The following is a 16328-nucleotide window of genomic DNA, read 5'->3' as shown; positions in this document are numbered from 1 at the left end:
ACAAGCACTCTTCACTCATTACGTTTTGTGTTGTAAGGCATCATGATCGGTCATTTCCAAAGTTAAGCCTCTGACCTTGTTGTGCCAAGATTGTTCAAGTTCTGGGAATGACCCCCCCCTTTGTTTAGGGCCCATGTACTTGAACCCCAGGTGGTAACAGCTTGGTACTCAGCGGTTAGACACCTGAGTTCTAATTCGACCAGTGGTTAATTGTGATTCTCCTTTAAAAGTGGTGTAAAGTTCTTGCTCAGGGCCTTTCAGCGTTGCCGGCTATTGGTACGCGGAGGCCCGAGTCCAGACTCGAAAATAAACGAACCCCTGCTTTTTAGCTTTGGCTGTGGTCTCTGGTGGTCTTCTTGGGGTTCTAGAAATTCAGGTACAACATTTGGTGCATGGGCCGGGAACCCCCAAGTCCACTCAGACGCCTAGTCAAGGGGTCGTGGAAAACCGCGGTAAATAGGCTGGCTTTGTTTGTCTCTGTGTATTGTGTTTTATTTGGTAATTTGTTAATCTGGGTTGCCTATAGGTTCTGTATCTGGGTCATTGAAGAATCCTGGCAGACATGCTATAGGATTATTGACGGGGCCAGTGGGAGATGACCCTTGTGCCCTTATTGGGAACTATTGTTGGGATGGTCGAGCTGCGACCATCCCTCTGTCTGATAGTTCCATCCAGGCTGTATTGAGGAGCTGTTGTTGGGATGGTCGTGCTGCGACCACCCCTCTGATACTCCTATTCAGGCTGTATTGGGGAACTGCTGTTAGGATGATCGTATTACCATCGCCCCTCTGGTTAACAATTCCCTTCTGGTTATTGGTTTAAGCGCATATGTTGTTTTTGTTGTCCGTTTGTTTTTTTGTATTTCTGTTTGTTTTTTTGATTTGGATATCTTCCTCTGAGATGGGTACTACTCAGCTTGCTCTTCTAATAATGAATTTTAAGGATGTTAGAAGCAGAGGTTGTGATTTGAGTAAAAACAAACTAATTACTCTTTGTAATTTGAAATGGCCGACCTTTGATGTTGGATGGCCCCCAGAGGGCACTTTTAACCTCTCCATAATTCGGAAGGTAAGGGAGAAGATACCAGAACATTCTGGCTACTTTGACCAGATTCCTTATATTCTTGTTTGGCAGAATTTGGTAGAAGATCCCCCTGCCTGGTTATCCCCTTTCTTCTCTCTCCAGGCTGACGCCTCTCGACCCAGGCCCTCAGCTCCTTTTCACCCGGTCTTGGCCAATACTACAGACCCCCTTCTTCTTAAACCCCCTCCATATTCTCTTCCTCCTTTCAATCCGCAGTTTTCTATGTCAACAGGAGGAGTAGAGGTGGTTTCTTCGGGCGAGGTGGAGGTGAAAGTGGCTTCCCCAAATGCCGTTGAAGGCCCAGTGGGTAGGACACGGGGACATCGTACTCAACGAGTGGCGAGCCCACGTTTTCCTGATTCCATGATGGCCCCCCCACTGCGTGAACTTGGTTTTCCAGATGATACTGGGAACCCTAGGTTCCAGTATTGGCCTTTCTCCACCAGTGACCTGTATAACTGGAAAACCCAGAGTGCTCGTTTTTCTGATAACCCTAAAGTTTTCATTTCTCTTCTAGCCCACCTGGGATGATTGGCAGCAGCTCCTCCCAATCCTGTTCACCATGGAGGAGAGGGAAAGGATCCAAGTGGAGGCCAGGAAATTGGTCCCTGGCGACGACGGACAGCCCACTGTTAATCCAGACTTGATTAATGATACTTTTCCCTTAACTAGACCTCCCCAGGATAAATGGGATTACAACACAGCAGAAGGTAGGGGAAGGCTACGGGTGTATCGCCAGACTCTAATGGCGGGTCTCCGGGCTGCCGCTCGCAAGCCCACTAATTTGGCTAAGGTATATTCAGTTCTTCAAGGTAAAACAGAAACTCCTTCTGAGAACTTAGAGAGATTAATGGAAGCCTTTAGACGGTTTACCCCAATGGACCCTGAAGCCCCTGAAAATCAGGCAGCTGTGGTCATGTCTTTTGTTAACCAGGCAGCTTCAGGTATTAAGAGGAAGCTACAGAAATTAGAGGACTTAGAAGGAAAAAGTTCCAAGATTTACTCAGGCTTGCTCAGAAAGTTTTTAATAAGAGATGCTCCAGAGGAGACACAGCTGAGAGCAACACAGAGAATGACTAAAGTACTGGCTGCTGTAGTTCACCAGGGAAGACCACCACAAAGAGGTTCACGTGGCCCACAATCTTCGAGGCTTCCAGGTCGAGATTTGAGCAAAGATCGATGTGCTTACTGCAAAGAGTTTGGTCACTGGGCTAGGGAATGCCTGAAAAGAAAAAAGAGCAGATCGGAGCAGTGGCAACGAAAAACTTCCGTGTTAGTCACTCATGACGCGGAGGACTAGGGGAGCCGGGGTTCCGATCCCCTCCCCAAACCTAGGGTAACTGCAGGTGGAGGGGACTCCTGTCCAGTCTTTAGTGGACACAGGTGCTCAGCATTCGGTCCTTATTAAGCCTCAAGGGAAACTCTCCACAGCCACATCGAGGGTGCAGGGGGCTACAGGAATAAAGAAATACCCCTGGGCAACTCAAAGGACGGTGGACCTGGGAGCTGGAAGGTGTCCCATTCCTTCCTGGTCCTCCCTGAAAGCCCCTACCCCTTATTGGGGAGAGACTTATTAACCAAGCTGGGAGCTCAGATTTACTTCCTGCAGATGGACCTAAGGTGACAAAGTTCCAGGGCAGGCCACTGACAATCTTGACCTCAGCACTAGATGAGTATCGCCTTCGTCAGCAGCAGAACCCCTGCTTTAAAAAAAAAATCACCATAGCACTCATCTGGGAGCCAGAAAGATGCAAGACTTAGTCAGACAAACTGGACTACGAATTAAGGAAGCACCCGTCAAAATTGATCAGATTATTTCGGGTTGCAGAGTATGTCAAGCTAAATAATGTGGGGAGAAATCAGCAAAATTTAGGGGCAAGACAGCAAGGGGATAAGCCAGGAGCCTGTTGGGAGGTAGACTTTACTGAAGTAAAACCAGGGAAGTATGGATATAAGTATTTGTTAGTTTTTGTAGATACCTTCTCAGGATGGGTCGAGGCTTTCCCCACTAAAAGGGAGCAAAGTGGGGGGGGGGGAGGGAAATGGGTACCAAGACATGTGAAAGGGTATCAATGTATGTGAATTAATGCACCTTCTATCTGGCAAATATCATGTAACCCTTTTACTAATTACAATAAAAAAATTAAAATAAAATAAAAATAAAGTTCAAAAAAAGAAGGGAGCAAAGTGGAGGAATTTTTCCCCTTGGTTGATAACTGTTTTTTTAAATATATTTTTATTGTAATTAATAAAAGGGTTACATGATATTTGCCAGATAGAAGGTGCATTAATTCACATACATTGATACCCTTTCACATGTCTTGGTATCCATTTCCCTCCCCCACCCCCATCTTGGTTTTCCCCCCTTCCCTATCAAATTTCAAATAACCAAATAGAAATAAATTCAATATATCAGATAACAAAGTGAGATACTGTAACAACATGAGATACCCAAGGGACAGCAAAGGAGATGAGAGATAACACAGTATATTAAGGACAACAATCATTCGTTGTATGGCTTTTGTTTCAATATCCTGGAGGTCCTCTCAATTAGCTTCATACTATATGGCCTTATGTATCAAGATTTTGCTCTATTGCAGATCTCTGCTAGTAGAGCCCAAGGTTTCTACTGATTATGACAAATGAGGGAAACCATTGAGCCTAAGTTCCTTTGAGTCTGGCTTACTTCACTTAATAGGATTTTTTCTAAGTCTTTTTTTCTGACAGCAGCATAGAATTCCATTGTGTACAAATACCACAACTTGTTGATCCACTCATCAACTGAGGGACATCTAGGTTGGTTCCATATCTTTGCTATGGTGAATAGTGCTGCAATGAACATTGTTGTGCTAGTGGATTTAGTATGCCCTAGATTCTGGATGGTTGGGTAAATGCCAAGTAGTGGAATTTCTGGGTCATGGGGGAGTTCTATGTTTAGCCTTTTGAGGCACTGCCACACTGCTTTCCATAGTGGTAGAAAGAGTTTGCACTCCCACCAACAGTGTAATAGTGATCCTTCCTGGCCACATCCCCTCCAGCATCTGTTATTATTCCTTTTCCTGTTCCTGGCCATTCTAACTGGAGTGAGGTGGAATCTTAGAGTTGTTTTGATTTGCATTTCTTTTATGACCAGAGATGTTGAGCATTTCTTCATGTGTCTATAGGCCATTTTTGTTTCTTCTTCAGAGAAGACTCTCTTTAAGTCTTTGGCCCATTTTTTAATGGGATGGTTGTTACTTTGGAGATTAGTTTTGGAGTGATTCAATTTTTTGAGCTGTTGATATATTTTAGATATGAGGCCTTTGTCCATTGTTTGGAGAAACTAGGAATCCATGGAACATTCCTCAATATAATAAAGGCTGTGTATGACAAACCCACAGCTAGTATTATACTTAATGGCGAAAAGCTAAAGCCATTGCCTCTAAAATCAGGAAGGAGACAAGGATGCCCACTCTCTCCACTCCTCTTTAACATAGTATTAGAATTCCTAGCCAGTGCAATAAGGCAAGAAGCAAGCATAAAGGGGATCCAAGTAGGGAAAAAGGAAGTGAAACTCTCCCTCTTTGCAGATGACATGATTCTGTATTTAAAGAATCCTATAGACTCTACTCCCAAGCTCTTTGAGCTGATTCAAAACTTTGGAAGGGTAGCAGGCTATAAAATCAACCCTCAAAAATCAACTGCCTTCCTTTACGCCAACAGTGAGAGGAACGAGGCAATAATCAGGAAAGAAACTCCTTTCACAATAGCCTCAAAGAAAATAAAGTACCTAGGAATTACCTTAACTAAGAATGTAAAGGACCTTTTTGATGAAAACTTTAAAACCCTAAAAAAGGAAATTAAAGCAGAACTAAGGAAATGGAAAAACCTCCCATGCTCCTGGATTGGAAGAATCAATATCGTGAAAATGACAATCTTGCCAAGGGCTATCTACAAATTCATTGCAATACCCATCAATATTTCAATGTCATTCTTTAAAGAAATAGAAATTCAAAATTTCATATGGAATAATAAAATACCCCGTATAGCAAAAACACTTCTTAGCAGAAAGAACAGCGCTGGAGGAATTTCAATTCCAAACTTTAGACTCTATTACAGGGCTATAATTATCAAAACAGCTTGGCACTGGCACAAGAACAGGCCTGAAGACCAATGGAATAGAACTGAGGACCCAGATATTAAACCACAGACCTATGGCCGCTTAATCTTTGACAAGGGAGCCAAAAAACTAGAATGGAAGAAAGACAGCCTCTTCAACAAGTGGTGCTGGCAGAACTGGTTAAGCATCTGCAGAAAACTAAAGCTGGATCCTTCTTTGTCACCCTGCACTAGAATTAACTCCAAATGGATCAAAGACGTGGAGGTAAAAGCTGACACACTGAAAACTCTACAGGAAGGAATAGGAGATACACTAGGCCTCCTTGGCACAGGTCGAAACTTTCTTAATAAGGACCAAGAATCACAACAAATCAAAGAAAGGCTGGATAAGTGGGACTGCATTAAACTGCAGAGCTTCTGTATGGCAAAGGTCATAGCTAGTAAATTAGGAAGCCTACAGAGTGGGATTACTCTGTTTTTTGTCTTAGCTGGACCCTTAGGCCCTTGTGTGATTGGCTCTAAAAGTATCATGGGAAAGGGGAGAATGTTGTGCCAAGATTGTTCAAGTTCTGGGAATGACCCCCCCCCTTGTTTAGAGCCCATGTACTTGAACCCCAGGTGGTAACAGCTTGGTACTCAGCGGTTAGACACCTGAGTTCTAATTCGACCAGTGGTTAATTGTGATTCTCCTTTAAAAGCAATGTAAAGTTCTTGCTCAGGGCCAGCGTTGCTGGCTGTTGGTACGCGGAGGCCCGAGTCCAGACTCGAAAATAAATGAACCCCTGCTTTTTAGCTTTGGCTGTGGTCTCTGGTGGTCTTCTTGGGGTTCTAGAAATTCGGGTACTAGAAATTCAGATACAACAACCTGACCCTGAGTTCAATGTGGCAACCTAAGCAAGCAGGAGGGCAGAAGAGGGACAAGTGTGTATGGGTGGCGGGGTGGGGGAGCCGGCAGGACAACATGAGGAAGTGAAAACTACATCCAGAAAAGCCCCCCCCCCATGCCACAGCACCAGAAGCTAGGTGTCAAATCACCCAACAGACGGTAGGAAGCTCAGGTGGGTCCTGACAGCAAAGACACCGCTCACCGCTAAGCCTTGCTTTCACTGCCCTGTGTCTGGTCCACCTGTGAGCAGGGGCAGCTGAACATGTTTCTCTCCCCAAGGAGCCGTGCTGTTATGACACTGGTCAGAGCATAGAGGTCTGGTGGTGCATCCCTAGCATGGTGTTTTCCACGTGGCCCTCTGTGGGTGGCTTCCCGTGGTGGGCTTGGGCTCTGAAGTCCACCTGTGGTCCTGGTCTCCACCCGGTGCCTGGCCTTCCTCCCCTGGCCAGGCTGGCCCCTTGGTCACCCACCCCTTGGCCATGCTGAGGACAAAATCCACAAGACAAGCTGAACTTTTCCCAGTCCGTGGCCTCATCTCATTTCACTGAGAATACAGCTCAATTTGAGCAAAGCCATTGGCAAGGAATTCATATTTTCCCCATAAACCATGGACCCTGGCAGTTGTCAATACAGCCAGGATTGAGCTGCCATTCAGACGTCTGGACCACTTAGATGAAAATGTCTAATCAGAAAAACATTGAGGCTTAGAGGAGATGGACCAAGCAATTCTAAAACAATTTATCTTAGAAATTAATTCCCAGAAAAGTTTACCCAGGAGGCTGGAGCTTCAAGTTTTGTTTTCAATTTATTAAAACTATGAAGCCCTATTTTCTGCCTGCGCCTGGAGCCTGTCCCCCTCCTCTTGAGTCTGTGCAGCTCTTAGCTGGACTGCCCATCTCCAGCCACCCCAGGCCTGCTGCAGGGGTCAGTGTCAACCCACACCACAGGGTCAGGGTCACTACTCCTTTGAACTGGGCACCGCCTCTGCTACCTCTGCCAGCTCTGGCTCCTGCAGGGTGTGTCTGCTGGCTACATAGTAGTTCCGGGTCCCGAGCTGCTCTCCAAGGCCTGCGCTGGCCCTGGATGGCTCTCGGCCTTCACCCTGGTCTGAGATGGCCCTTGGCTCTCCCCAGGGCCTGGCTGTGGCCGTCACAGCATGGAAAAGTTAGCCTTGTGACCAGGGGGTGGCGTGGGACAGGGTGACCGCGTAGTCTAACATGGGGTCCCCTCAGGGTGGAGGAAGGCCACTGGGAGCCGGGAGGGGCAGGAGCACAGCCTGCAGTAGGAGCACTTGATACATTCTTTATAAACACGGACCTGGGGGTAACTGCGTGGGCGCTCAGAGGTGAGTGGGAGGGGCTGCAGGCGGCTCTCCCCTCCCCGTCCCTCCTCCAGGTAGGGCGGGGGCCATGGACTCCCTCTGTGTCCCTCCCTCGCCCTCCGCCCTCCGCTCCCATCCCCAGGGCCACAGTGACGGCATATAAACTGTCTGCCACCATGACTGGCACGCGTGCTCACCCCTGGGCCACGCTGCCCCCCCCCCCCCCCCGGGTGAGGATGAGGGCGTTGGTTATCTCTCCCTGGGCTGCAGGACTCGGGCTGCGGATGTGTGGCCATGGTGACGTTGCTGTTCTTAGGGCGTGTGCAAGAAGACGAACGGCCACACCACTTGTCATTTCCAGTTTGTAGGAACCACGCCACTGTGTTCCCTCGTGCACGCGTGCTTGCGTTCCATCAACAGCACACCAAGGATGTTATTTTTCTCTACACTCCTGCTCACACTTGCAGCCTTCTTTTTCTTTTTCCGTTAAAAACTAGGTGATGCCTCCTTGTGGCTGTGTTTGCATTTATCCATCATAAAGCCGCGTTGAGCATCTTTTCCCATGCTCCCTGGCCATGGATAAATCACCCTCGGAGAATTCTCTGTCCAGGCGTGTCTGGGCCTGCTCAGCAACCAAACCACACGGATTTCCTCCCGGACCTGGAGGCGCCAGTGTGGGGCGGGCACTCAAGGCCGGGCTCTCCTAAGATAAGATGGCTGCCGCCTCTTCCATTCTCTAGGTTGTCTTCTGCCTGTGGACAGTGTGCTGTGATGCACATGCATTTTTCTATTTTCATGAGGTTCTTCTTTTGTTCTCTGAACTTGTGGTATTGCATGCCAAGCTCAGAGCCTGCTAGGGTGCTTCCTAGGGTAAGTAGTGTTCTATTTGTGTCCTCATGGGAACAATGCACCTGTAGGTTGAGGGGTGGATGATGGATGGGTGGATGGGTGGGTGGATGGAGGGATGTGTGGGTTGAGAGGTGGATGGGTGGATGGATGGGTGGATGGAGGGATGTGTGGGTTGAGAGGTGGATGGGTGGGTGAATGGATGAATGGGTGGATGGATGGATGGATGGATGGGTGGATGGATGAATGGATGGATGGGTGGGTGGATGTATGGATGTGTTGATGGATGGATGGATGGATGGGTAGGTGGATGTATGGATGTGTTGATGGATGGGTGGATGGATGGATAGGTGGGTGGATGGATGGATGTGCTGATGGATGGATGGATGGATGGATGGGTGGATGGATGGATGGATAGATGCGTGGGTTGAGAGGTGGATGGATGGATGGATGAATGGGTGGGTGGGTGGATGGATGGGTGGGTGGGTGGATGTATGGATGTGTTGATGGATGGATGGATGGATGGATGGGTGGGTGGATGGATGGATAGGTGGGTGGATGGATGGATGTGTTGATGGATGGGTGGGTGGATGGATGGATAGGTGGGGTGGATGGATGGATGGATGGATGGATGGGTGGGTGGATGGATGGATAGGTGGGTGGATGGATGGATAGGTGGGTGGATGGATGGATGTGTTGATGGATGGATAGGTGGGTGGATGGATGGATAGGTGGGTGGATGGATGGATGTGTTGATGGATGGATAGGTGGGTGGATGGATGGATAGGTGGGTGGATGGATAGATGGATGGGTGGGTGGGTAGATGTATGGATGTGTTGATGGATGGATGGATGGATGGGTGGGTGGGTAGATGTATGGATGTGTTCATGGATGGATGGATAGATGGATGGATGGGTGGGTGGATGGATGGATAGGTGGGTGGATGAATGGATGTGTTGATGGATGGATGGATGGATGGGTGGGTGGGTAGATGTATGGATGTGTTGATGGATGGATGGATGGATGGGTGGGTAGATGTATGGATGTGTTGATGGATGGATGGATGGATGGGTGGGTGGATGGATGGATAGGTGGGTGGATGGATGGATGTGTTGATGGATGGATGGATGGATGGATGGGTGGATGGATGGATGGATAGGTGGGTGGATGGATGGATGGATGTGTTGATGGATGGATGGATGGATGGATGGATGGGTGGATGGATGAATGAGTGGAGGGTGGGCGAAGGGCTTCTGGATGGAGCCATAGGAAGTTGAGGGATAGAGAGATGGCAGGATGGATTGGCGGAGGGTGGAGGAATGTGCAGAGGTTGGATAGAGGGGGTGGTTTGAAGTGTGGAAGAATGAAAGATGAAGGACAGGATGGATGGAGGGTTGGTGGATGGGTGGGTGGAGGAGCTGGTGGAGGGAGGAGGGAAAGGGTTGGGTGGAGGGACATGTGAGCCTATCAGACTGACTGACGTGATCACGGGAGGAAGCAATGGACGATGTGCTAAAATAGAGAACAGATGAGAAAACAAGGGCTGACATCAGGTATTAAATGGGTGGAGGAAGAAAATTCCTTCTGTGTAGTTTGGGTGCAGCAGCAACGCCCCCAGGGCCCAGTGCGATTAAAGCCTTGAGGCAGGGCCAATGAGGCCGGGTTTCCTCAGGCAGAGTCGAGTCCGTGCCAAGTCTGGCCAGGGGATGGACCGAGGTGTGTTCTCCTCTGAGAGCATGGGTGGGGGGTGGTCAAGAGGGACAACTTACTTCCTATGCCCCAAGCCCGCTAGGTGGCTGCCTCAGTTTACCTCCCTCTGAAAACAGATCTGGGACCTGCTGGCTCCAGTCTTCCCAACAACAATCACACGCCAAGTCTGAAGAACTTACACAGTGGTCCTCTCCCCGTTTTTTCTGAGTCTTGAGTCAGGCGCCTGCGTGAGTCCTGGGGACGGTGGCTCTGCACTGCTGCCTCAGCCCTGCAGGTGGCGCCAGGCCACCACCCTTCCTGCACAAGGCCTCTGCCTTGGACCTGCCTCCACCAGGTTTTCCTTTTCCCCTATGCCACCATTCGTAGAACCCACTGTTGATTTAGGGATTCAAGGATCCTAACTTAAAATTAAGTAAATACCTAAACTCAGAGTGGCACTCTTTAAAGTAAGAGCTCTTACCTGTAACGTGCTCCTGCAGTGTCTGGATTTGAGCTGCTTCTCTGATGGGTGTGCTAACGCAGGCCTCATGTAAGAAGACACAGCCTTCCTGGTGCAACCAGGCCTGGCACGGCAGGCAGGTGGGGAGCCAGGACCCCGGGCTCTTCCCAGGTGGCCCCCGGAGGCTGCCAGCCTGGATGGGCTCCGAGCGCCAGTGCCCGTGTGAACTGTTTCCTGGGCGTCTGTGTGTGCGGAGCCCCCCCTTTGGTTTGCGGTGCTGCGGTGGGCAGATGGGGTGTTCTGGAAACCCTGTCTAGGCTCACTGCCTTGCAGGGCGCACCTGGGTGCAGGAGAGACGCCTGTGCAGGATCCGTGCTGTGACTTGGCTGGGGGCACAGTGCTCTGGCCTTAGACCCCTCGCCTCTCGGCCCTCGGATGCCCTCCCCAGTTTGGGCCGAGCCCGGTGGGAGCTCCATTCCCATGCCGTTTTCCCCCCGAGTTGTGCTCTGAGATACTCTCTCATGTAAGAATAAGCCTGCGCTCTGACAAATTGCATGTTTCAATTTATTTATGTTCTAGAACTGCTAATTGCAAGGGCATTCTGGCACAAGGAGTAACTGCTTATGGTTCCCAGTTATCGATGCCCTCTGGGCGCTGTGAATTAACTTGGGTCGGGGTCTGGCTTTGGGCTGAGGAGGGGCGGACTGTCAGGGCCTGGGGCTGTCTGTCCATCCCTGCAAGTCAACCACGTAGACAGACCACCTGCCTTCCCTCCACTGTTGGAGAGGCACAGACAGGAAGGAGCAGTGCTGTCTCCCAAGGGAGGCCACCCCAACACCCCATCAGCATCTCTGGAGAGACCCCAGACCCGTTGTTCCCTCGGCAGAGGCTGACAGGACGGAGGGCCTGACGAGGGCTTGGGAGGAGGCCAGGTAGGGGCCAGTTCAACCCAGCTTTCTCCAGAAAGGAGCCTACAGGAACTTGAGATTCAGAATAGTCACCCCATGAAGAGCCCTGGACGTCAGGCCAGCCCTGCTAAGGAGTGACATCACCCAGACAGCCCTGTCACCCCAACGAGACACCCTACCCAGACACCCCACCCGGACATGCCACCAGACACCCCACCAGACACCCCACCCAGACACCCCACCAGACACCCCACCCGACCCCCCACCAGACACCCCACCACACATCCACCAGAAACCCCACCAGAAACCCCACCAGATACCCCACCAGACACCCCATCAGACATGCCACCAGACTCCCCACCAGACACCCCACCAGACACCCCACCAGACACCCCACCCAGACACCACACCAGACACCCCACCAGACACCCCACCAGACACCCCACCACACATCCACCAGAAACCCCACCAGATACCCCACCAGACTCCCCACCAGACACCCCATCAGACACGCCACCAGACACCCCACCAGACACCCCACCAGACTCCTCACCCAGACACCCCACCCACATATCCACCAGAAACCCCACCAGACACCTCACCCGGACACCCTACCCAGCCACCCCACCCGGACACCCCACCAGACACTCCCCCTGGACACCCTACCTGGACACTCCACCAGACACCCCACCCAGACACCCTACCCAGCCACCCCACCCAGACACACCACCAGACACCCCACCAGACACCCCACCCAGACACACCACCAGACACCCCACCAGACACCCCACCAGACTCCCCACCAGACACCCCACCAGACACCCCACCAGACACCCACCCAGGTGCTGTCCTGCCTGCCTGCTTCACACCCTGGCCACCTGTCCTGCCTCTGGGTCCCCAGACACAGCTGGGATGGGCTATCAGCCATGACCCGCCCCTGGGCCCTGTCCTCTGGGCAGCCTGGGGCTCCTCCATTGCTCTCAGCAGAGTGGTGTGACACCAGGTGTATTTCTCACTGGGTGCCGGTGACCTCGCGGTGTCTCACGTGTCCCTGGCCTCTCCTGGCAGGCGATGTCTGTGGGGAAATCAGGCCTGGTGGACGCCAGGGGGTGAGGGGGGCCTTGGGAGGTGGCTTTGTGCAGTGTCCAGGCCTCCAGAGTGTTTTTGGTCCAGAGGCCCTGGGTGCTGTCTCCTGGCCCCCCCCCCCCGCCCCCCCCCCCCCGCCCCCCCCCCCCCCCCCCCCCCCCCCCCGCCTTGCCCACCGCGAGTCCACCCTGCTGTCTGGCTGTAGGGGAGGGAGGAGAAGAAGTGGGGGAGGGTGGTGAATGAAGCCGTGTCTCGGAACCGCCGAGCTGAGCGCAATCCAGCCAAGGACATCGCTGGGACACCGCAGCTTTGGTCCTGGCGGGGATCCGAGAGGCGTCCGCGGCCACGCGGTGTGGTCCCTGGTGGCACAGCAGCGTTCAAGGGTCCAGCCAATAGCCATGTCGCGGAGCCCTCGGGTCCCCTCCCTTCTCTTCTGGCATTCGTGATTCCAGTGTGGTCTCCGGCCACAGCCAGGAGCCGCTTTCACGAACCGGAAGGAGCCACGGGGCAGGCTGTCACGCCGGTGTCCCGCTGGGGACAGCGCCCTGAGCGTCCTCGCGCCGAGGCCTGCGGGCTTTCTGGCTCCCACCGCCTCTGCCGCCTGTCAGGCGGGAGTCAAGATGCAATGACTTAGTTGTGCGTGGAATTAAAAAAGGTGCATTAATAAGTTATGTGAATCCGGTTTCCTAAAAAATAGGAGGAGAAACTAGTTACATATTAGAAACGCTGAGATTTTCACTGTGATTACTTGTTCTGTAAAGCAGAATGCGTTTAAATAGCCCGGTGAAGTGCCTAGTTACCGCCGTGTTACTCGAAGACCCTGTGTGGCAGGAGGAGGGAGGACTTCCCCGAGGCTCCGGAGGCCAAGCCTGCAGCAAGCCGGCCAGAGCGCCAGGCCCTGGTGCCCTGGCCGGCCCCGCCCCCGGAGCCTCCGGCCCCGCCCCCCGGAACCGCCGGCCCCGCCCCCCGAAACCGCCGGCCCCGCCCCCGGAGCCGCCGCCCCCGCCCCCAGGAACCGCCGGCCCCGCCCCTAGGAACCTCCAGCCCCGCCCCCGGAACCGCCTACCCCGCCCCCGGAGCCGCCAGCCCCGCCCTAGGAACCTCCGGCCCCGCCCCCCGGAGCCGCAGGCCCCGCCTCCGGAGCTGCCGGCCCCGCCCCCAGGAACTGTCGACCTCGCCCCCGGAGCCGCCGGCCCCGCCCCCAGAGCCGCTCTGCCCCGCCCCTGGAGCCGCCCCGCCCCTGGGAGCTGCTGGCCCTCCCCTCCTGCAGCCAGTCTGGAATCTGCCTGAGGGCAATGCTGTGGCCCAGCCACGGTCCTGTGGGGAGGCCCAAAGGAGCACTGTGGGGAGGGTGGGGAGCACTGTGGGGACGTCGAGAGAAGCACTGGGGGAGGGTGGGGAGCACTGTGGGGAGGTGGAGAGGAGCACTGTGGGAGGATGGGGAGCACTGTGGGAGGCTGAGAGGAGCACTGGGGGAGGATGGGGAGCACTGTGGGGAGGCTGAGAGGAGCACTGTGGGGAGGGTGGGGAGCACTGTGGGGAGGCTGAGAGGAGCACTGGGGAGGATGGGGAGCATTGTGGGGGGCTGGGAGGAGCACTGGAGGAGGCTGGGGAAGAGCACTGGGGATCCTGGAGGGGCACTCAGGGGGAGCACTGGGGGGCCCCAAGAAAGAGCACTGGGGCTTCAGCTTTGACTTCTCTGTACTTTAAAACCTGGCCTTATTCAGAAAGTGAACAACGCCCTTTCCACGGTGAAAACCACGGAGACACCCAGAGGAGGGTGAAGAGCAGGCCCTCCCGTGGCTCCCGTCTGCAGCTGTAGCTCTTCCAGACGGCAGGCAGAGAACACTGGAACCACGTCCCATTCCTGCTCCTCACACGGAATGGTGGACTCCTAATTAAAAGGCTTTTCATTATGAGGAGTAATAAATTTTAACCAGATTGCATGCCTGGATGGTGTATTCTCTTCTCTCTTCTCTTTCCGTATTCAGTTATTGACGCCCTGAATACAAATGAATCCCTCTTCCTTTCTCCATTGTCTCCCTTCAGAACCAGATTCCAGGAGGCCGGACTGCGGTGGGGCTGTGGCTGGCCTGCGGTGGGGCTGTGGCTGGCCTGCGGTGGGGCTGTGGCTGGCCTGCGGTGGGGCTGTGGCCGGCCTGCGGTGGGGCTGTGGCTGGCCTGCGGTGGGGCTGGCCTGCGGTGGGGCTGGCCTGCGGTGGGGCTGTGGCCGGCCTGCAGTGGGGCTGTGGCCGGCCTGCGGTGTGGCCGGCCTGTGGTATGGCTGTGGCTGGCCTGCGGTGGGGCTGTGGCCGGCCTGCGTCATGGCCAGCCTGCAGCGTGGCTGTGGCCGGCCTGCGTACATGGCCAGCCTGCAGCGTGGCTGTGGCTGGCCTGCGGGGGGGCAGCCTGTGGTATGGCTGTGGCTGGCCTGTGGTGGGGCTGTGGCCGGCCTGCGGCAGGGCTGGCTACTGGGTTTAAGTTTGAGGGATGACAGGGCAGAGCCACCCAGACCCTTGGGAAGTGAGCAGGGCTAGCAAGGGTTTCATTCGCAGCCCGCTGCCTGCTGCCCACCCCGTGCTGGGCACAGTGGGGCTGTCCACCCCGCGGTGAGGCGGGTGAGTTATTCAGGTCCCAGGGCGTTGGAGAGGCCGGGCCAACAGACCCACTCCCACACCCTGTGTGCTCCTTGCCTCCATGTCCCGCCCCTGGGTCTCCCTGCATGGGTTCCGGGGACATTCACGGGGCCAGCGCCTGGTGGACGTGGGGAGGGCGTCTCCCCGGCGGGGCTCAGCTGCCACGGCTCTGTCGGCCTCCAGGCAGGCACGGCCCTTGCCCCTCCGCTCGCTTTTTCCCAAACCCGGCTTTGAGGAGCTGCCCATCCGCTCCCGGCTGGCTTTCCAGCAGCCTGGCTCCCTGCAAGGGTGGCGGACAGTGCCGGGGCCACCGCTGGCCAGCTGGCAGCCTCACTCCACAGCACACGTCCCAGCGGGAGTTTGTTGCTTCTGGCCATGGTGGGTGTGGTGCTGGCCTTGGTTAATGGACATCTTGTGGTAACTGGGCTGCAGGTGTGGTTACAAGGCCACGGGGGAAATGAGAATATGGCTACCATAGTTCTGGGACAGCGGGAGGAGGACCGGGCCTGGGCACAGGTGGGGGGGGAGCGGGCGAGGCGGGCACCGGCGGAGATGGTCGGGTGCAGAGGGCAGCGGCTGCTGGGACTGGGCCTGGCTGTCTCTGCTTCACCAGCTCCCGGCCCTCCCGGCAGCCAGACATTTTACTGGAACGTAATGTGAGTTTGCTGAGTCCCCGGCTCAGCTGTGACCTGTGCAGGCTGTCACACACCTGGCGATGGCCTCGTCCGACACGGCGCCATCAGCCATTCCCAGCACAAACCGCTATCCCAGCATCGCAGCGAGAAATGCCGCAGCACACACTCCTGCAAGACGCTTATCCTGCCAGTGGAGAAGCGTGATGGAGGGCGTGAGGTGAGCGTATGCCATGAGACCAGACGCGGCTACGACCTCAATCCTGCCAACTGATTCCTGGGTTCCGCGTGATCTCAGCAAAATCTAAGGTGACCTTTTAGACATGACCGCGGACATTACTGTGACCAGTTTATCAAAAAACATGAAAAATTAAAAAATCATGTGGAAATGGAAATGACTGGAAAGCAGAGAAAACTATTCTGGAAAGAAAAACCAACCCAGAGGATCAAATTAAACAAGACCGCACAGCGCTGCATACGCACAGCAGATAAGTGGAACAGGACAGAGAATCTGCCGTTGTGCCTAAAAATTGACATCTGCGCGGAGAGAAAATGAATTTTGACTGTACCATACACAAACTGATGGTAGATTGAAACAAATCGTAGATTGAAATGGAAAAACAAAAATGACAGAATTGCTGAAAGAAAAAGCACAAGAAGTCTCATGCCCTTGGGGTGGGCGC

The sequence above is a fragment of the Megascapheus bottae genome, chromosome 2, assembly GCF_031878675.1.
Source record: "Megascapheus bottae isolate mThoBot1 chromosome 2, mThoBot2.hap1, whole genome shotgun sequence".
Classification (NCBI taxonomy): domain Eukaryota; kingdom Metazoa; phylum Chordata; class Mammalia; order Rodentia; family Geomyidae; genus Megascapheus; species Megascapheus bottae.
This window is presented reverse-complemented; position numbering follows the sequence as displayed.